The 23,807-nt window shown below is 39.6% G+C and overlaps 1 non-coding gene and 1 pseudogene across 1 annotated transcript; both read right to left on the reverse strand.

Moving 5' to 3' along the window:
• Positions 1-1,560: 1,560 nt before the first annotated feature.
• LOC119983925 lies at positions 1,561-1,666 on the reverse strand. The gene has a single exon (XR_005464800.1). It is a non-coding gene; the product is annotated as a small nucleolar RNA R71 (small nucleolar RNA).
• Positions 1,667-5,906: 4,240 nt separating this feature from the next.
• On the reverse strand, positions 5,907-23,797 carry LOC120010373 (annotated as a pseudogene).
• Between the last annotated feature and the right edge of the window lie 10 nt (positions 23,798-23,807).

A 23,807-nucleotide genomic window follows, 5' to 3' on the forward strand; every position in this document is an offset into this window, starting at 1 on the left:
CTGATTCAAGGTGTTGAATCGGATTTGAAGACGGCAGGTTGGTTTCGGTCTAGCAACCGGAGGGCTCGTGAGTTTCGTTCGTGGACGTGAGACGTACACGAAGATTACATCGTTCGTGTGGATACCGTAGAGGCACGATCAGAAAGTTGGTGTTCGTTGTATGCTTCGACAGTACGAAAGGCGCGCTACAAGGTTAACTATTCTAAACCCATAATCGAATGTTGTTTTTAAACAGATCCTCGGATTAGGAATCGAAAATTTTTATTCTTCCGCTGCTTGATCGTTGTTCGATTCCTTTCAGTAGACCAATAGCATATTTTATTAATGTACTCAAGGAAAGTGCTCTCAATTTATCAACATATGCAAAGAATTATTGGTTTTAGTCTTGGCTGTTAAAAGATGTCAAGCGTATCTGGTGGGACATACTTTTCAAGTGAGGATCGATCATTGTAGCCTGAAATTCTTTCTAGAACAGTAAATGGGTACTCCAGCCCACCAGAATTGGGTTAGCAAGTTACTTGTGTATGACTTTACCATTGAATACAAACAAGGGAGGGAGAACTTAGTAGCGGATGCTCTGTTTTGTCAACAACATGGTGAAGCAGCTATTTATGCAATCAAAATTCCCACCTTGAATATTATCTCAGTGGTCAAGCTCTCCTATATAGGGAATAGTTGGATATAGGGACTTCTTACTAATTTAGGCGTAGCTCCATACGCTTATCCTCATTTGATTTTGAGAGATGATGTGTTATTATATAAGAACCGGTTAGTGGTGAGTGACCAGGCAAGTATTAAGGACAAGGTACTTGAACAAATCTGCTCATGCAAGTCATGCTGGATACAATAAATCCAGTGTGCTCAAAGAGATTTTTATTGTCCAGGTATGAAGAGTGCCAATAAATCTTTTATAAGACGACGCGAGATATGCCAGACTATTAAATATGTCAATGCTCAACCGTATGGTCTTTTACAGCCATTGCCCATTCCCTCCAAAATATAGGTTGACATTAGCTTGAATTTAATAGAAGGTTTACCCCCTATCTTTCGAAGTAGGTGACTTGGTCTATCTGAAATTGCAACCTATTAGCAGCCTTTTATAGTTTAGAGGCAAAATCTCAAGCTAGCACCTCGATATTATGGCCTTTATGCGATCCTCCCGAAGGTTGGCTCCGTGGCATAAAAACTGGACCTTCTTTCTACATCTCTCATTGACCCAGTTTTTCACGTATCTCAAATGAAGAAATACATCAGAACCACTCTTATCACTAATTTTGAGATCAAGCCAGCTATTATCAACATTATCTCTAATTCGGTGGTTTTCTATGGTCTTTCTAATGAAAAAACCCAGTGTCCATCTTCGCTCTTTCTTGCATGTGTGCACTACTTTTGGGATTAATGAAGCTTCTAAGGCTGCTATCTTGTTGAGGTTATTCCCATTTTCTTTGAGGGACAAGGCTAAGGGATGGTTGATGTCCTTGCCTCCCAATTCTATCACCAGTTGGGATGAGATGGATGAGCAATTCTTGGCGAAATTCTTTCCTCCGGTCAAGGCGATGCAAATTAGGGCAGATATCATGTCTTTTGCTCAAAATGATCTTGAATCATTTTATGAGGCTTGGGAGCGCTTTAAAGGAATTATTCGAAGTTGCCCAAATCATGGTCTTCCAGAATGGGAGGTGTACCAAACTTTCTATAATGGGTTGAGCATGCATACTAAGGAGACTATTGATGCGACTACGGGAGGTTCTTTTATGATCAAAAATTAAGAGAAACCTCGAGAATTACTTGATAAAGTGGCCAAGACCACTAACTCTTGGTCCTCGGTGAGGGGAAATCCAAAGTAAGGGGGAAGTTGTAGAGATGATGAAGTTATGTCTACCTTGGCTATTATGGCAAAGAAGATTGAGGCATTGACGCTAAATCAAGCTCAAGTAGTGCATGCTTTGCAAAGCACACCTTTCTATATTTCTTGTGATTATTGTTGTGGACGCCATCCTACGGGGGAGTGTCTTGTTGCTTCTTCTTCTAACTCTAGTGAGCAAGTGAGTGCCATTGGTAGAGGAAACTTCAATCAACCCCGCAATGATCCTTATTCTAACTTCTGCAATCCGGGATTTAGGAATCACCCCAACTTCTCTTGGAGTAATACTCAAAATGTGCAAAATCCTTAACATCTAATGCAGCCTCAAGAGAAGAAGAGGGATATTGATGAAATGTTCTCAAAGCTAGCCGGAGGTCTAGATACACTAACAACTCATACCTCCCAATTTATGACAAGGATGGAGCAATACATGAGCAAAACCGATTCCACTCTACAAGCTCAAGCAACTTTGATGCAAAACTATGGAACTTCCATCCGGAATCTTGAGGTACAAATGGGGAAAATAGCTAACACTTTGTCATATAGAGAAAGAGGTACATTGCCAAGCCAATCGGAGGTGAATCCAAAAGGGAAGGAGAAGGAGCAATGCATGGCAATCACTCTCCGGACTGGTAAGGTGGTTGACAATGCTTCTGATCTAGATGCCGAAAAGGCAAAAATTTTACAAGAGGAGGAGAAGTGCAGGAAAACAGGGAGAAAGAAGCTGAAAAATGTCCAGAGACAATTTTTGATTAATCGGACCTCTTTGGTGAAAATTTACCTGAGGCAAATTCTGATCGATCGGACCCCATCCCGATCGATCGGCCAGCTGCAGTACATGATGAAAAATGCAGAAATGAGAAAGATTTGCTGACTCGGTATGTTGTGGAGTTGGATTGGCCTGATAGTTCACTTCTTGCACCTCTAGTCAAGGCTTTTGTGCCTCCAATTCCATTTCCTCAAAGGTTAAAGAGCAACAAGAAAAAGGATGATCAATTCTCTAAGTTCTTGGAGGTATTCAAAAAGCTTCAAGTGAACATCCACTTTGCCGAAGCTTTAGAGCAAATTCCTAGCTATGCCAAGTTTAGGAAGGAGATCTTATCCAAGAAGCGGAGATTGAAGAAGCATGAAAAGATTCAACTAACCTTAGAGTGTAGTGCCATTGTGTAAAGGAAGCTCCCAATTAAACAAGAAGATCCGGGAAGTTTCACAATCCCATGTATTATAGGTAACACCTTGATTGAGAGATCTTTGTGTGATATTGGTGCTAGCATAAATTTGATGCCATTTTCGGTTGCTAAGAAAATTGGGATGAAAGAGATTAGTCCAACCATGATGTCCTTGCAAATGGCGGATAGATCAATCAAATACCCGCTTGGCATTGTGGAGGATGTCTTAGTGAAGGTGGGTGATCTTATGTTCTCGATGGATTTTCTTATCTTGGATATGGAGGCCAATCCCACTACTCCCATAATCTTGGGAAGGCCATTCTTGAGCACCGAAAGGGCTTTGATTGATGTTGAAAAAGGAAAGCTCACTTTGAGAGGTGCGGGAGGTGACCAAATCACTTTTAAAGTATTTGGCAATAGAAGGCAAGAGGAGGTTTCTCAACAATGCCTCCAAGTGGAGCATATTGACATGGTCATCCCCGATACTCTTGAGAAAAAAGCTCCATATATTCCCGTGGAAGTTTTCCTATGCCAAGATTCAAAAGTTGAAGATGAACTTCCTAAAGCGACCTCCCAAGCTGAAATTGAAGCTCAAAAGTCTCAAGTTGAAGATCCCAAGGAGAAGAAAAAGAAGAAGAGGAAGACCAAGAAAATGAAGAAAAATGTCTTTCCTAAGGAAACGGTGGTAATGAAAGCTTATGCTCCTTGCATGATGTCGCAACCGGGGTCACGACGCGGACCGGCGTGGGAGGATGAAAATGTTTAGAGTCGCCACCAATTGATTTAAAGTGCAATTGGACACCGAAAAAAAAACTTGCGAACCAGAGAAAAGGGTACGGGGATCGATTGAGTGTGGGGAAGGTGTTAGGCACCCCACAACTCCCGTTTGAAAACGGTTACCCTAATTAATTTCATGGCTATCTTATGGATACTTGCTCTTTGCAAGATATAATTGTTAAAGTTTGAATTATTACTTTCAACACACTTATCAACTTATGATAGTGTTTATTTGGAGACACACTACCAACTTTTGGTAGGTTTAATTTAAAACACCAACTTATGGTGTTAATGATAAAATGTCCTACCAACTTTTGGTAGGTTTAATTTTAAACACCAACTTATGGTATAAATGATTGTTTGGAAAAGTGTCATCTATCAATTTAACCTATTATTGCCAACTTATGGCAAATTCATAAATGAAATCAAATAAGGTCCATAATCCAAATAAAGGAAATCAACTTATGATTTCCTTAATTGAAATGACCTACATTTCATTTTAAACTCATATACTTATAATAAATAAATAAAAAAAATCCAAATAATTAATGTCCAAGTTATACATGTTAATGGGGTGATATGCCTAACATAAGGGCCAAATATACGTACTTAAAACAAAAAATACAGAATATCTTAAGCAAAATCCTAAAATTATTCGAGCTCTCCTTGATCCCGGCCCAAATGTTGTTCAACTCAATCCAAACCCAACAAACAAACACAAAAATGGGGTCAATATGAGTATTCAAATATAATATCAAACGAAACACATACCTAAAGATTTACATATACATATAAACATATATACGATATATGCATATACAAACCATACTACGTGTATACAAACAGATCCATATATATACATATGCACACAGACACACCATATATATATATAATATACTCAGACACAAATGTATACATAAATAAACGCACCACCTACACACACGCACATTCCTCATAAACTACAAATGCATTCACAACAACATTGATATGGATCCACTTTAAATTACAGTCCATCATTTCAAAGTAATTGGACTAACAAATAAATAGTCCCAAAATGATTATGATTTAACAAATAGAATCTCGAAGGATGGCTATCATACCACACAGCATATGCTTTCTAAAAAGGTGGCAGTATTCCCCATGACCGCCACACTCCAAGTTCTCTCTAACACAATGAATCCATAAACAAGTTAAATCAAACAATATTTGTAAAACATGTGAATATCATGAACTGACCCAATATATAACAAAATACAAGTGAGATTCATAACCCAATATAGATCCCAACAAGGAAAATCAAAGTAGATACTCATCATCATCAGCTAAGATTCTCAATCATCTTCTTGCATAGCCATGAATCACAAGGAAAAGAAAGTGGACTAGCAATGTGAACCATATCTAACAAAACGATAAAACAGCCATCTCAGATCAATCAAACCGAATGTAGACCTCCAAATACAGATTTCAGCAAAGAAAATCAAAGCAAACACAAACCACATCACCACATTTTATTTAGATCTAACACCTAATCACAAATAGAAATCGAAATGGAATGAAAATGAGAAGAGTGAAGGATACCTAGTTCTTCCAAGCATGCTCAACTCGTCGGAACCGTTGATAGGAAGCTACCACCACTCACTGGCTCTTTGTCTCCCCCGAAAACCTTTTTTCTTCTCTCTTTCTTCTCCTCTCTGTCTTTTTTTTTTCTTTTCGTTTTCTTCCCCCCAAAAGGATGATATAGCCGAGTCATTTTAAAAACCAGATATGTCCTTCTAGAATGGGACCCATGGAAGAAAAACCACACGAGAATTGTTGGCCATTTTATCACTCTCTCCTCCACTAAAAACAATCAAACCCCCTTTTTCTTTCACCTTTCTCCTTTTCCCTTTTTTTTATTCCACACTTTCCTTTCTTTTCAAATTCAATTATGTTGTGGCCACCATTTTTCCCAAAAGTCTCTCCTTATTTTCTTTTCCGCCGAAATTCTCCAAACCTTTTTGTTTTCTTTCTACTTCATTTTAATATAATTGTAGAATAATGTCGAATAGGTGTAATACAGACAAAATACTTTCGGTGGGTAGTATTATGCTTATCTGCTAACTCCCCATATTCTCATATGTCTGTCATGCAAAAATCTAAGCAAATAAGAGCAATAAACCCTGATTCCCTCTTTTTATGTTTTTTTTCTATTTTTTCTATTTTTTTTTGTATTTTGTATTTTTTGGCTGGACGAAAATCGGGTACTACAGCTGCCCCCTTTGTATGTCTTTTATGAAATAAAAGGCAAACAAAGGCGTAGTCAACCGAGTTTCGTACGGGACTGAAATGCGCGGGATCATTGTGGCCATTCCCGACTTGGCCAGCAATAAATGAAAGTGCATGGGATCACTATGGCCATTCCCAGCTTGGCCAGCAATAAATGAAAGTGAAATGCACAGGATCACTATGGCTATTCCCGGCTTGGCCAAATGTTTGTGCAAGAAAATAAAGTGCATGGGATCACTATGGCCATTCCCAGCTTGGCCAGCAAGAAAAGTAAAATGCACGGGATCACTATGGTCGTTCCCGGCTTGACCATCAAGAAAAGTAAAATGCACGGGATCACTATGGCCATTCCCGGCCTGGCCAAATGTTTGTGCAGGAAAATAAAATGCATGGGATCACTATGGCCATTCCCAGCTTGGCCAGCAAGAAAAGTAAAATGCACGGGATCACTATGGTCATTCCCGGCTTGGCCAGCAAGAAAATAAAAATGCACGGGATCACTATGGCCATTCCCGGCTTGGCCAAATGTTTGTGCAGGAAAATAAAATGCATGGGATCACTATGGTCATTCCCAGCTTGGCCAGCAAGAAAAGTAAAATGCATGGGATCACTATGGCCATTCCCGGCTTGGCCAGCAAGAAAATAAAAATGCACGGGATCACTATGGCCATTCCCGGCTTGGCCAAATGTTTGTGCAGGAAAATAAAATGCATGGGATCACTATGGCCATTCCCAGCTTGGCCAGTAAGAAAATAAAGTGCATGGGATCACTATGGCCATTCCCAGCTTGGCCAACAAGAAATGTAAAATGCACGGGATCACTATGGCCATTCCCGGCTTGGCCAAATGTTGGTTTGAATTTTATGCAAGAAAATATCCATGAGCGTATGAATGCACGAAGAGAAATAGTATTTTATTTTTCTCATTTTGAAAATTCGACTTTGGTTAATTGTTGTCAGCATCATCACCCCCATCATCCTGCCGTTATCCATCATGAGAAGACTGCATCTTTTGATTCCATCCCGTCTTCAATCTGCCATGTTACCCTTATTCTTGTATCTTTCATTCTCTTTTTGTCTGATCTTTCCATCGATTTACTGTTTACATCTGATTTCCATCAAATCCGACATACCTTTAATGCTAAACAAAATCTCCCTGGCCTCCACTAATGCCTTTTAACGTCATTTAATTTCTTTTAGCCCTCTTAGAGTTAAGAACACCACAATCTCTTTGGCTCCATCATGCCTTTTAGCGCCATTTAATTTCTTTTAGCTCCTTTACAGCCAAGAACACCAAAATCTCTCCGACTCCCCCATGCCTTTTAACGTCATTTAATTTCTTTTAGCTCCTTCACAGCCAAGAACACCAAAATCTTTCAAGTCCCTGTTAAGAACAATACCCTAATGCACTTGTCATAATTCTCTTGTTACTTTACTCAATTTCAAATAAATTCAATAGCACGGCGATGCTTGTACTATATGAGAATTTTACGCAAGCAAATAAAATTTTGATGAAAACAATCAATGAATTAGGAACTCAGAAATGAATGACCTCAGAGCATTTTATTAAAATGGATAGATAACAAGAGAAACTGATGAGGTACATATATGATTCCAGAAGGTTAGAAACAAAGGAAATAGTAGAAATCTTTGCAAGATATAAATGAAATAATTCCGATTCCGCACGAAACTGCCCCAGTTTTGTGTTCACCCACTTTGCAATTATTGAATCTGACTATTTCCATATGAAGCTTCTTCCCCGCAAATTCATCATGTATATCTTTGATCATAACCAGTTCAACTGTATACAGCCCTGCTATCTTTTATTCATTGTATTTCCCCATATTCTTCTCAAATCCTCATGAAGGCCTCTGCCAATTCCCCTCAATTGCTTTCTTTATGCCTTTTTGATCTCAATGTTACTTGAAGCTCCCAGGATGGATTTTCACTCTAGTAGAGACTTTCCTTCTTCCCTAATTTTTGTCTGAAGCGCCCACAAGGGGTTTTCACTTCAGCGGGATTTTTGTTGGTCTAATTTTCGCCTAGACCGCCCTTTCGGGTTTTCAATCTAGCGAGTTTTTTCTTTTTTCTCTCTCTTTTTTTTTTTTTTTTTTTTTTTTTTGCTAAGGGTAATACTTTTTGATGGCGTCTGCATTCACCGGGTTAGGCAATTCTTCTCCATCCATTCTTGTCAAAATTAATGCCCCTCCTTCAAAAGCTTTTTTTTACCACATATGGTCCCTCATAATTCGGTGTCCACTTCCCTCGATGATCCTTTTGAGTTGGCAAGATCATCTTCAACACTAAATCTCCTTCCCTGAAACTACGAGGTCGAACTTTCTTATTATGTGCTTTCATCAATCTTCTTTGATATAATTGCCCTTTACAAATGGCCCTTAATCTTCGTTCTTCAATCAAATTCAACTGCTCATATCTCGTTCGAGTCCATTCTGATTCTTCCAAACTCGCCTCCCGAACTACTCGAAGGGATGGAATCTCCACTTCGATAGGCAAAACTGCTTCCATACCATACACCAAAGAGAAAGGAGTCTCCCCGGTAGATGTGCGTATTGATGTCCGATAACCATATAGAGCAAAAGGGAGCTTCTCATGCCAATCTTTGTAATTCTCTGTCATCTCCCCGATGATCTTCTTGATATTCTTATTCGCCGCTTCAACAGCCCCATTCATCTTCGGTCGGTATGGCGTCGAATTATGATGTCGAATTTTGAACTGGTCGCAAAAATCCTTCACCATTTTGCTATTGAAATTCATGCCATTATCAGTAATAATTCTTTCCGGGACTCCATATCGACAAACAATCTCTTTCCTCAAAAACCGAACAACCACGCTACTCGTCACATTAGAAAATGAAGCAGCCTCCACCCATTTGGTAAAATAATCAATAGCAACCAAAATGAAACGATGCCCATTAGAAGCCTTTGGCTCAATTGGACCGATGACATCTAATCCCCACATAGAGAAAGGCCATGGTGACGTCAACACATGTAATGGATTAACGGGAACATGTGTCCTGTCTGCATAAATCTGACACTTGTGGCATCTATTTGCATAACTTATACAATCTCTCTCCATGGTTAACCAATAATACCCTGCACGTATAATCTTTCTTGCCATTGCATATCCACTGGAGTGAGTCCCACATATTCCTTCATGAATTTCCTCCATGATTTGCTTAGCCTCAGCAATATCAACACATCGTAAGAAAACTATCCCATCATTCCTTTTATAAAGAACATTTCCACTCAAGAAGAAAGATCCCGCCAATCTCCTGATGGTACGCTTATCATTTTCTGATGCCCCTGATGGATATTCTTTCTTCTCAATGTACTGTTGAATATCATGATGCCACGGTTTACCATCAGGCTCTCCCTCCAAATTTGAACAGTAACCTCGAACTTCTCGTTTCTCGATTTTAATCACCTGCACTTCCCTTTTTGGGTCTACATCAAACATTGCTGCCAAAGTTGCCAGAGCATCTGCTATTTGATTTTCTTCCCTTGGGATATGATCCAACTCCACCCAATCAAAAAACTCGATTAATTTTTTGATATGCTGGTAGTATGGAATAAGCTTGTCATCTTTGGTTTCCCATTCGTCATTCAATTGCCTAATCACCAACTGTGAATCACCATAGACCTGTAGCCTCCTAATCCCCATATCAATAGCAGCTTGAATTCCCATCGTACATGCTTCATACTCAGCCACATTGTTGGTACATTCGAAATACAACTTAGCTGTAAACGGTATAACATTCTCTTCAGGTGATATTAATACTGCACCAATTCCGCATCCTATGATATTAGAAGCGCCATCAAACAACATAGTCCATTTTGCCAATTTTTTTTGATTCTCTTGTTCTATCGATGTTCGATACTTTTTATTGCAAGAAATACTTGCAACTCAATACCGACGGGTTTATCCCAATCGCAAGTGTACGTGCCTACTGACAGTATAATAGTGAATGAGGTCGAATCCACGAGGACTGTATTAATTACCAACTATAACTGCTAACAATAGTGTAAATAAATATCAGAGCTTCTAATATTAACTAGCAATAAAATTAAACTAAATATCAATGGATGAAAAACTAGCTTGGGTTTGGCTTGCCAACTACCTCTACCTATGCACACAGATTAATATGCAATCACACAATTTAAAAGTTTAACAATGTCAATTGAAAGGCCTTGGTCCAGCTGCAGTCAATTAGATTTCCCTAAACAACGATCCTGACTTTGGTCCAGTTGCAAGATCTTTTCTTATCAAAGGAGTCCTGGTTGGTCTATCCTAAGAGTTTCCTAAGACAAGCATAAGCACTAGGAAATCGACAGTTGCACAATCTAGGATAATGGTCTATTACCCAATCAATTATGTCCTATGTTCCCAAAACTTGGATCTTACGCAAGTTCTCGTTACTTCATCAAACACCGGGTCATGGTCAGCCGAATATGTTTAACTAACAATTCCTAAAATTATGATGTTGATCAGGCATGCATAACAATAGGAAATAAGCAATCAATCCAGAGAACAAAGAATTAAACTTAGTCTGATTGTCAATCAAATCTGTGCACAAGGTTTATGGTAGAAGAATCACCAAACCCTAGCTAGAAAAGAGTTTAGCTACACATGCTCATAATAAAAACCATATAAATACTCATAGACAATGTTCAAATCAATGGAAGAGTAGAAATTTGCTGAAGAATTGATGTGCCCAGCTTTGATGTTGCCTCTCCTTCTTCCTGCCGACACCCTCTCTTCAATATCTGGTCTTCGGCTGCGCAAAAGTAAAGTCCCCCTTTTGTCTCAGCTTAACACTCTTTATATAGTCTTTAGCAAGCCCTAAACTGGCCCATCTATTCTTGCCACGTCAGCAACTCAATCACACAAGTCTGATTCCCGCGATCTGCAGCCGCACAGGTTGCGAACAGGTTACAAATTCTATCCAGTAATGAATTTATTCTCCAGCAGTACCTGTTCATAAAAATACCAATATGGGTAGTATTTTGCACTAATCAACATAGAAAAATAATACTTTTAAGCCCATAAAACTAGGTGTATTTTACACCTAACAAAATCCCCCAAACTTCAACCTTGCTTGTCCTCAAGCAAGCAATCAATCACGAGAAAGTTTAAATCATTTAAGCATCAGTTGAAAAACTTCAATCAAGAATTGGCACTACAAGTACTCTCTCATTATTGCAATGCAATATTGACATCCAGTAGAAAATTGCACAGCCCTAACTCTGCTCACAACCACTTTAGTTTACACAATTATTCTCACACACCCTCACCAAGGTACACACATAATATGTAGAAGAAAATTTTCACTCTAGTGTATAAGGATGGTGTTTACTCTCTTATGAATTCATACCCTGCAGCCATATGCTTGCATGTCCACCAACCTTACTTCACACTAAAATTCTCATTCATTGAATCAGAAAGACTTTATTGGGAGCACGAAACTTGGCTAAGGAAGGCTCAAAAATGCACAAAATCAATATAAATTGGATTCAAACTAAAGTCATCATAATCCAGTCACAATTAAGTTTAATGCAACAAGGATAAGCTTCAAGGAATGGCATAGGCTAGATAAAGGTATGGTTCAAACAAAACATGTGATGATCATGCCATATATCACAAAGTCTCAAAAATAGGCATCCATCATAAGACTAATCCTAACTCCATCTACCCAACCCACATAATAGAATAACAAGAGCTTCCACTCCTCCAAACTAACAAGTCAAAGTATCACCAAAACTAGTCAGATTATCATCATATCAACCAAATAAAATCAGGGCAAGGTCCCGTCACAAATCAAATCAAACATCTCCCTCTGTTGAGCCTCAAATCTCTGCTTTGCCTCCTTGTTCCTCTTTCAACTTCTAGTATCCATAGATAGATCTTGAGTCACGTGCAAACCTTATTAGAATTTTGTTTTCTTGAGAGACTTCAGCTTCTCTCTCTTTTTTTTTCTCTCTCTCTCTCTTTTTTTTTTTTTTTTTAACTGGCTGCTTCAGATTTGAGTCGCCAATTTTTGTGTGAGCTTCAGGTAGCACTTAGGTCGCAAACAGGTTGCAAATTCCCCAGAACTCAATTATACGCATCTTTTAATATTCAGAACTGCTTCTTTCAAACACCACACTTAAACTCCTCATCATCTTGTCAATAACCTTCAAAACACCTCAACCATAGCCTCATGATGGAATTCTATTTTCGTGACTTATGACACAGACATAATACATCAAAAAGATGGGAAAGTTTATCGCAAGAGAAGAATATGCAATCAAAGGACTGGGAGTAAAAGTAAGGTTCAAGGTAGGCCAAAATTTACAAAGAATGCCTCCATCACTTCCAAAGAACAAAAACATAGTATGTACTTCAGATGGTCTAATGCAAGTTCTAGCTATACACAGTCATCAAATTCATAGCACACAAAATTTCTGCAGGCTCCTCACAAGCTAAGTGGTGTTGCAAATAATATGTAAACTCAGCAGACATTCATTGCAAAAGGTCATGCAAATAATCACACCATCAGTCTCAAAAGCACTTCATAATAATTAAGCACAAGTATGCCAATTCTCTTCTCAAAACAATTTCAAAATTTTTTTTTTTTTTTTTCAAAAATTTTCGGCAAAAGCAAATTCCCTCTCCCCCAAACTCAGATTTGACATTGTCCTCAATGTTTAAAAAGAAAGAACAAAAAGAAAATTTGCAATGACGAAACCAACTAACACAATTAAGTGAAGGAAAAGGAAGAGAGACTTAGCTGATTCAAGTTGTCAAAATTATGCTTCTCTTCCACATGGGTTACCTCCCACGAAGTGCTAAATTTATTGTCTTCAGCCAGACATAGTCTTGGACTCTGTCAGAGATGAATAGCATGGAGGAATACCACTTCATCCATGGGAACTTGTACATTCTCCCAATAAGGCTTCACGCGATGGCCATTAACCTTAAATGTGTGATCAGAATCTTGATGTTTTAACTCTAATGCACCATGAGGGAACACAGCTTGTATCACATATGGCCCATGCCACTTTGATTTGAGTTTCCCCGGAAAAAGTTTCAAGCGAGAGTTATACACCAGCACCTTCTGTCCTACAGAAAAAGTCTTTCGTACAAGCTTCTTGTCATGGTACTGCTTGGCACGCTCCTTGTATAACTTAGCATTGTCATAAGCTTCATACCGTAATTCTTCAAGCTCGTTTAGTTGCAAGCGACGCCTATCTCCAGCTGCCTTCATGTCAAAATTTAGCTTTTTAATAGCCCAATAAGCTCGATGCTCTAATTCAACTGGCAAGTGACACTCTTTCCCATAAACCAACCGGAATGGAGACATCCCAATGGGTGTTTTGTATGCAGTCCGGTAGGCCCACAAAGCATCAGTCAAACGAAGAGACCAATCTTTTCTATTTGGATTCACCGTCTTCTCAAGAATGGCCTTGATCTCTCTATTGCTTATCTCCACTTGCCCACTCGTCTGAGGATGATATGGGGTTCCCACACGGTGAGTGATCCCATATTTCTTCATTAAGGCCGAACATGCATAATTATTGAAGTGACTTCCACCATCACTAATGATAGCTCGTGGCATCCCAAAACGAGAGAAAATATTGTCCTGCAAAAACTTCACAACCACTCGATGATCATTAGTTCTTGAGGGGACAGCCTCGACCCACTTGGACACATAATCAACACCAACTATAATATATTCAAAGCCAAAAGAGTTAGGAAAAGGACCCATGAAGTCAATTCCCCATACATCAAAAAGTTCAATGACTTGAATATTTGTTAAAGGCATTTGATCTCTGGCAGCTATGTTACCGGTCCTTTGGCATCTGTCACAAGTCTTACAAAAAATCCAAGCATCTTTAAAAATAGTAGGCCAATAAAAACCAGCTTGAAATACCTTAATTGCAGTCTTTTTAGGCCCAAAGTGGCCTCCACATGCATAAGCATGACAATGAGTCAAGATCTCTTGTTGTTCACATTGTGCTACACATCTACGAATAATTTGATCCGGGCATATCTTGAAAAGGTAAGGATCATCCCATATGTAATCTCTAGCCCGTGAAATTATCCGCTTCCTTTCCTGATAAGACAAATCAGTAGGAAAAGAATTAGTAACAAGATAATTCACAATGTCGGCATACCATGGCAGTGTGTTTATGGACAGGAGCTGTTCATCCGGGAAAGAGTCACCCAAAGGAAGTTCTTCATGTTCATTGTCAGGTAGCAGCCGAGAAAGATGATCAGCCACTACATTTTCGCTTCCCTTTTTATCTTTAATCTCCAAGTCGAACTCCTGCAAAAGTAGAACCCAACGTATTAGCCTTGGCTTTGCATCTTTTTTTGTCATTAAATACCTCAATGCAGCATGGTCTGTATACACAATAACTCGCGAGCCAATGAGGTAAGATCTGAATTTTTCCAATGCAAAAATCACTGCCAATAATTCTTTTTCCGTTGTTGAATAATTCAGCTGAGCATCATTCATGGTGCGCGAGGCATAATAAATGGCATAGGGTGTCTTATTTTTCCGCTGCCCCAGAACAGCCCCCAAGGAGTAATCGCTTGCATCGCACATTAACTCAAATGGCAACTCCCAATCAGGTACTTGCATAATAGGAGCTGAGGTGAGTGCTTCCTTTAATTTGTCAAAAGCTGTTCTGCACTCATTTGTCCATACAAAATCAGCATCCTTTGTCAGCAATACACACAAAGGTTGGGAAATCTTGGAAAAGTCTTTAATAAATCTCCGGTAGAATCCCGCATGACCAAGAAAACTCCGCACACCTTTTACTGTTGTAGGATGGGGCAGCTTTGAAATGACTTCGATTTTCGCCTTGTCCACTTCAATGCCACGGCTGGAAATCAAATGACCCAACACAATTCCCTCTTGCACCATGAAGTGACATTTTTCCCAATTCAAAACGAGGTTGGTTTCTTCACACCTCTCTAAAACTAGCCGCAAATGCTCAAGACATTCATCAAAATCAGTTCCAAATACACTAAAATCATCCATGAAAACTTCAATAAACTTCTCTACCATGTCAGAGAAAATACTCATCATACATCTTTGGAATGTAGCTGGTGCGTTGCATAACCCAAACGGCATCCTTCGGTATGCAAAAGTGCCATATGGACATGTGAACGTAGTCTTCTCTTGGTCCTCAGGTGCTATGGCAATCTGATTGTATCCACTATAGCCGTCAAGAAAGCAATAATGACTATGCCCAGCTAGTCTCTCCAACATCTGATCAATGAATGGTAGCGGAAAGTGGTCTTTTCGAGTTTCATTGTTCAACTTCCTATAATCAATACACACTCTCCATCCCGTGGTCATTCGTGTAGGTATCAATTCATTATTTGCATTCTTCACTACAGTAATGCCACTTTTCTTCGGTACTACATGAATTGGACTAACCCACTTACTGTCTGAAATCGGATAAATTACCCCCACATCAAGTAGCTTTAGAACTTCAGCTTTGACAACCTCCTTCATATGTGGGTTCAACCTCCTTTGTGCCTCTCGGGTAGGCTTTGCATTATTTTCCAGAAAAATCTGATGCATACATCTTGACGGGCTGATCCCTTTTATGTCCGCAATGGTCCAACCAAGAGCTGTTTTGTGCTGTCTCAAAATTCGGATCAACTTTGCCTCCTCCCCCAAACTCAGATTTGCAGCCACTATCACGGGTAAAGTGTTATGTTCACCCAAGTAGATGTATTTCAAGTGACTTGGCAGCTGCTTCAGCTCCAACTTGGGTGCTTTAACTGTGGAAGGAACAAGAGATGCTTTAGTAGGCGTCAGTTGCTCAAATGGAGGAGTATTCTTACCACCATAAGGCCGGTCCAACTGGAATGCTTGGATGGCCTCCTCTATACGGTCATCCTCGAACTCTCCTTCCAAACTTGTCTTCTCGTTCAAACCATATGTCACCACTGCTTCGATTGGATCCACTCTAGTAACCTGAAAAACCTCACTCACAAGATCATGTGTAGTGTCAACATTAAAACAATCACTATGATCATCATGAGATTTAAGAGCATCAAACACACGAAATTCCAATTCTTTGTCATTTACTTGCATAGTTACTGTCCCCTTTCTCACATTAATATTCATGTCAGCGGTAACCATAAAAGGTCGTCCAAGTATGATAGGCAAAGATGCTGATCTAGGACTATCCTCCATATCCAACACAACAAAATCAGCAGGCAAGATCAAGTCATTTACAGTCACCAGAACATCCTCTAAAATTCCCTTGGGTCTTTTGACACTACGGTCAGCTAGTTGCAGTGTTATAGAAGTCTCTTGAAGCTCTCCTAACCCAAGTTTTTCATAAACAGAGTAAGGTAACAAATTAATGCTGGCCCCTAGGTCCAGCAATGCCTTTTCAAAAAATTGATTTCCCACTTTACATGGTATGGTAAAACTACCAGGATCCTTGAGCTTTGGTGGGAGTTTATTTAACAACACAGCACTGACCTCTTCTTTCAACGCAATTTTTTCATGAGCAGCAAATTTTCTCTTTTGAGTACAACATTCTTTAAGAAATTTAGCATAAGATGGAATTTGTTTAATAGCATCAAGCAATGGAATATTAATTTCAACCTTACGCAAATTCTCAAAAATATCTATTGCTTTAGAATCAGTTTTCTTTTTGGCAAACCTTTGCGGGAAAGGTGGAGGATCTCTTTCCCATTCCTGTGTCTCCACTGGTGCAGTTTTGCGGCCTGTTTGTACCCTGTCTGTAGCTTTACTGCCATTTGTGGACTCTGTTTGCAGTTGCTCTGTCTTGTTGATTTGCTTGCCACTTCTGAGAGTAGTGACAGCTTTCAATTGTTCTAGTTGCCCAGCTGGGTTATTCAAGGGCTGTGAAGGTAACTCTCCCTTCTTTCTTTCACTCATCTCCTTAGCCATTTGTCCCACTTGGGTCTCCAATTTTTGGATGGCTTGAGTTGTTTGCTGCATGAATTGCATCATTGTGGTCTCCAAGTCACTCCTCTTTGCTGGTTGTTGTGCAGGAGCTGCTGGTTCAGCCAAATTTTGTTCATTCCTCCATGAGAAATTTGGGTGATTACGCCATGGGTAAGCTTGATTCCTCATGTTAAAATTTCCTTGCCCCAAGTAATTGGCTTGTTCTTGGTCCGTCATAGAAGTCAATGGACAGGCTTCAGTCACATGATCATGATTTGAACAAATAGCGCACACAGTAACTGGCTTTGTTGGCACCGAAGCTTTCACATTCATTTCCTTCATGGCTTCCACAATCATGTCAATTTTTCGATTGATGTTTCCCATCTCAGCTTGTACCATAGTGTCAGCACTTACTTCGTACATGCCTTGCTTCCTTATTGAGCTTCTACACCGTGTAGAAAATTGTTGAGAGTCTTCGCTCAATTCTTCAAATAACTCCATTGCTTCCTCACTACTTTTCCTCATTAACACTCCATTACAAGCTGAATCAACCTTCATCCTATTTATCTCATTCAACCCTTCATAGAAGTGCAGCACAACATCATCCTTATGCAGATTATGAGTTGGGCAACGAGTTAAGCGGCTCTTGAAATCTTTCCAAGCCTCATAGAATAAATCACCTTCTTTTTGCTGAAAATTCTGAATTTCCCGCACCAGCTGCTTGGTTCTATGGACTGGAAAAAATTCCCTTAAGAATTTGGTAGCCATTTGCTCCCATGTGCCAATAGTACCTGCTTCAATAGAGTTGTACCACATCTTTGCTCCTCCTTTAAGAGTGAATGGAAAGAGTACCAATTTCAGATTATCAGTAGATATCCCTGTCATGTGTTGAGTACGACAAAGATCAGTAAAATCCTTCAGATGTTGGTGTGGATCTTCATCAAACCGCCCCTCATAATGTGGTACAGAGTTCAGCAATTGAGGTGACAGGCTGACATTAGCAGCTCCCGTAGGTTGATATGTAATACATGATGGCTGGGCAATGTTCTGCGGAATGTATCTGTTCATCATGGGTATCCTTGCATTACCCGCTGCATTCCCAGCACCACCAGCAATTTGAATCTCACGATTGTGTGGGTTTTCAGCCATGTTTCTTTGTCTCAAAGCTCTAGTTGTTCTTTCAATTTCTGGGTCAAATTCTTCTAATGGTTGATGTTGAGAACGAGTATTGACCATGCAATGTAAGCAACAATTCTGGACCTGCACAAGAAATTTTTTTTTTTTTTTTTTTTAAAAGTAAGTTTCAGTAGGATAAATCAACTAAATAAATAAGTAAATACACACTATTGCCGTAAGAAACAACCGATAATAAACTTAACAGTCCCCGGCAACGGCGCCAAAAACTTGTTCGATACTTTTTATTGCAAGAAATACTTGCAACTCAATACCGACGGGTTTATCCCAATCGCAAGTGTACGTGCCTACTGACAGTATAATAGTGAATGGGGTCGAATCCACGAGGACTGTATTAATTACCAACTATAACTGCTAACAATAGTGTAAATAAATATCAGAGCTTCTAATATTAACTAGCAATAAAATTAAACTAAATATCAATGGATGAAAAACTAGCTTGGGTTTGGCTTGCCAACTACCTCTACCTATGCACACAGATTAATATGCAATCACACAATTTAAAAGTTTAACAATGTCAATTGAAAGGCCTTGGTCCAGCTGCAGTCAATTAGATTTCCCTAAACAACGATCCTGACTTTGGTCCAGTTGCAAGATCTTTTCTTATCAAAGGAGTCCTGGTTGGTCTATCCTAAGAGTTTCCTAAGACAAGCATAAGCACTAGGAAATCGACAGTTGCACAATCTAGGATAATGGTCTATTACCCAATCAATTATGTCCTATGTTCCCAAAACTTGGATCTTACGCAAGTTCTCGTTACTTCATCAAACACCGGGTCATGGTCAGCCGAATATGTTTAACTAACAATTCCTAAAATTATGATGTTGATCAGGCATGCATAACAATAGGAAATAAGCAATCAATCCAGAGAACAAAGAATTAAACTTAGTCTGATTGTCAATCAAATCTGTGCACAAGGTTTATGGTAGAAGAATCACCAAACCCTAGCTAGAAAAGAGTTTAGCTACACATGCTCATAATAAAAACCATATAAATACTCATAGACAATGTTCAAATCAATGGAAGAGTAGAAATTTGCTGAAGAATTGATGTGCCCAGCTTTGATGTTGCCTCTCCTTCTTCCTGCCGACACCCTCTCTTCAATATCTGGTCTTCGGCTGCGCAAAAGTAAAGTCCCCCTTTTGTCTCAGCTTAACACTCTTTATATAGTCTTTAGCAAGCCCTAAACTGGCCCATCTATTCTTGCCACGTCAGCAACTCAATCACACAAGTCTGATTCCCGCGATCTGCAGCCGCACAGGTTGCGAACAGGTTACAAATTCTATCCAGTAATGAATTTATTCTCCAGCAGTACCTGTTCATAAAAATACCAATATGGGTAGTATTTTGCACTAATCAACATAGAAAAATAATACTTTTAAGCCCATAAAACGAGGTGTATTTTACACCTAACAATCGACACAGTCATGACATCAATATCTGGAAATTTCAAATCCATAGTTTGAGTATCATCAATCGCTCCCTCTGCCAAATAATCTGCTATTGCACTCCCTTTGGTTGCCTTCTGTGTGACATACAAAATATCATATTCTGATAATAACATTTGCCATTTAGCTATCCTCCCTGAAAGAGAAGGTTTCTCAAAAATGTACTTGATAGGATCCATCCTGGAAATCAACCATGTAGTGTGATAAAGCATGTACTGTCTAAGTCGATGCGCAGCCCAAACCAACGAGCAACAAGTCTTCTCCAACGTTGAATAATTTGCTTCACAACTGGTAAACTTCTTGCTTAAGTAATAAATGGCATGCTCTATCCTTCCTGATGAGTCATGTTGTCCGAGCACACATCCCATCGAACTATCTGAAACAGTCAAATAGAGAATAAGCGGCCTGCCAGCCACAGGAGGCATCGACACTGGAGGACTTTTCAAGTATTACTTGATCTTTTCGAACTCTACCTGACAATCTTCATTCCACTCAGTAGAGTTACTTTTACGCAACAATTTAAAAATAGGTTCACAAGTAGCCGTCAACTGTGAAATGAACCTAGCAATATAATTCAATCTTCCCAAGAAACCCCTAACTTCCTTTTCTGTCCGAGGGGGTGGCATCTCCAAAATCACTTTCACTTTATCAGGATCTACCTCAATTCCTTTCCTGCTTACAATAAAACCTAACAACTTCCCCGAGGTTGCCCCAAATGTGCACTTAGCTGGATTCAACTTCAACTGATGCTTCCTTAATCGATCAAACAACTTTTGGAGATTCACAATATGATCTTCACCTTCTTTGGATTTTGCTATCATGTCATCCACATAAACTTCAACCTCTTTGTGCATCATATCATGAAACAGAGTGACCATGGCTCGCTGATAAGTAGCTCCAGCATTTTTGAGACCAAATGGCATGACTTTATAACAGAAAGTTCCCCATAGAGTAATAAAAGTTGTTTTCTCGCGATCTTCTGGTGCCATCTTGATCTGATTGTAACCCGAAAATCCATCCATGAAAGAGAAGGTAGAATGTCTGGCTGTATTATCCACTAAAACATCAATGTGAGGAAGAGGGAAGTTATCCTTCGGGCTTGCGCGATTGAGGTCTCTATAGTCGACACACATCCGAACTTTGCCATCTTTTTTAGGGACAGGTACAATATTCGCCACCCATTCTGGATATCGTGCCACTGCCAAGAAACCAGCATCAAACTGCTTCTTCACTTCATCTCTTATCTTCAACAACATGTCTACTTTCATTCTCCTCAACTTTTGTTTCACAGGGGTACATTCTGGAATTAATGGCAACTTATGAACAACAATGTTTGTATCAAGGCCCGGCATGTCCTGATAAGACCATGCAAAGACATCCTGGTAACTATGCAATAAATCTATCAACTTCTTTTTGCTTTCTCCTTCAAAGGTAGCTCCTACCTTGACTTCCTTTTTCTCCGTTTCAGTTCCCAAATTCACGACTTCAGTTAACTCTTGATGCGGCTGTATTATTTTCTCTTCTTGATTGACTTGTCTTAACATCTCAGGAAAAATCTCAACTTCTTCGTCTATTTCATAGTCAGATTCAACATTGTTAATGGGTGCATCAAAATCTGGGTCATTAAGTTCGTCCTCTTTATTATCATCATTTTCAATCCTGTTAAAGAAATGAATGAAAGTGGTATTGAGAATGGAGAATAAAACTTGAATGAAGATGAAGAAACATGAATATGGATGACTATCAGGAGATTTTCATTTCATAGAAAAGGAAATATGAACAAAGATAGAACATGCAATCGCCATACTATAAAATCTAATGAAAGCAAAGTAAAGCATGCTCATTACAAAAGACCCAAACGAAGGCCGTGAGCTAGGCCCACGATGGTAGTGCACTTGGGATTACTCTTGCAGGTTCTTGAAAGATACTTGGAGCTCCAGACTAGTCCAGTTGCCAAGTTTGAAGTTTGAGGGACGCGAGATGACAAGGCAAGGTCTAGCAGCTGAACTCTGCTCCTCTTCCACCATCGCAACTTGGAATTCTTCAAACTGATCACATATATTTGCCAAAATTGCCCCAGTTACATCAGTCGAGTTTAAGTGGCAGTTTTCCAAAAACTACCCCAGTATCAGTCAAACTTATCTTGCTCTGCATCCCTCCATACACAAAACTGTCATAAAGCCAGTGAATCGGTTTCTTTTCAACTTTCAATTCCTTTCCTTCTAGACGAGCGAACCTCTTCGCCTGTTTTTCTGCTTGCACCCGGTTCCTGTCAACCCTAGTTGGCTTATAACCCAAGCCCCAACGTTCTGAATATTTCACCATTTCTAGTGGCTTCTTAATTCCCTGTCGATTCTTACCAAGTCCTTCTCCCGGGCGAAACCCCTTTTTCAACATAAACTTTGCTACATTCTTCATAACCTTGGATACTTGTGGCTTTAAAGGAGAAAGTCCTTCCTTCACATAGCTAGCACTAGCAATTTCAAAAGATTGGAATGAACTCTCAATCCCCTCCGCCGGAGCATCAATAGGAGAACTGTTAGATAAGCTGGCAACCATCCATTCTGACTGGCCTTTTACTATATAAACCCTTCCATCATAAACAAACTTGAGCATCTGGTGCAACGATGAGGGAACGGCTCCGGCAGTATGAATCCAAGGTCGTCCCAACAGGCAACTATAGGTTGGTGAGATATCCATTACCACAAATGGTACATTGAAAGTTACACTTGCAACTTGTAAAGGTATTTCAATTTCTCCCATAATCTCTCTACGCGTTCCGTCGAATGCCCTCACCACCATCGGCACTTGCTTTAAATAGGATCTGTCAATCGGCAGCTTTTCAAAAGTCCCCTTTGGTAAAATATTGAGGGATGACCCATTATCCACCAAGATACTTGCTAATTCCTTTCCACGACACATGGCTGAAATATGCAAAGCTTTGTTATGCCCCATCCCTTCAGGCGGAATATCATCTTCAGTAAAGGACAATAAATGGGAGGCCAACACATTTCCCACAATGCCATTAAAAGATTCTGTAGGAATCTGTCTGATACATACGCCTGATTTAACATCCTCATCAAAACTTGTCGATGTGGTTCAGAACTCATTATCAACTCCAAGATCAAAATCTTTGCAGGAGTTTTCTTCAATTGATCCACTATCATGTACTCACTCTGCCGAATAATTTTCAAGAACTCCTTAACTTCCACATCAGTTACAACTTTCTTTTTCTCTTCTGGGCGTACAAAAAGACCTTTTTCTAGACCTGATCCTTCAATTTCAGGTATTGCTTTCCTTTTTCTTTTACGTTCAGCTTCAAGATCCACTACCGTGTCCCCTTCTGGCTCATTTCTTGCGTAACATCTCCCACTCGTGGTAACTCCACTAACACCAGAAATATTATCTACCATTTCTCCTTGCTTCTCTCTAACTCCAACCTCATAATTCCATGGCACAGCCTTATCATTCTTGTACAAAGGATCTATCCTTGGAGTCACAGTCACTGGCTTGTCCTCTATAGAGTATTGCAAAACAAAAGGTTTCACACAATTCGGCCTTGGTCCTTGGTAGTAACCTCCTAAGACATTGACTTCATTTGATTGGCCCTTCACCTCAAACTTTATTATCTTCAAATCCATCAACTCTTGTACCTTCTCCTGAAAATCATTGCATTCTTCAACAGTATGACCTTCCATTCCACTGTGAAATTTGCAAGTTTTCATTGTATCAAGTTGATTTCTTTGGAGAAATGAACTTATCATTTCAATCATCCCCTGCTCTTTTAAGACGTCAAATAACTGACTCAGTGGCATTGTAATCTCTGATACCCATCTTTTGATGACACTCGGTTCACCAACACAATTCACACCTTCATTTTCGTGGTTTGGTAGGGGGTTGTTGTTGACATTTGGTTTGTCCACAGAATCCAAGTTAAGCCATTTAGCTTCAATCATCCCCTGAATTAATCTCTTGAGAGGCATACAGGCTTCTGTTGAATGTCCGGGTGCACCCCCATGGTAAAGACATGTAGAATTTGGATCATACCAATGGGGATAGGGAGGGTGGTGAACTCTTCCTGGTATTGGTACTACTGCCCTTTGGGCTTGCAGCTTAGTGAAACACTCAGCATATGTCATGGGTATAGGG

This window comes from Tripterygium wilfordii, chromosome 2 (assembly GCF_013401445.1).
Source record: "Tripterygium wilfordii isolate XIE 37 chromosome 2, ASM1340144v1, whole genome shotgun sequence".
In the NCBI taxonomy this organism is placed as follows: Eukaryota; Viridiplantae; Streptophyta; class Magnoliopsida; order Celastrales; family Celastraceae; genus Tripterygium; species Tripterygium wilfordii.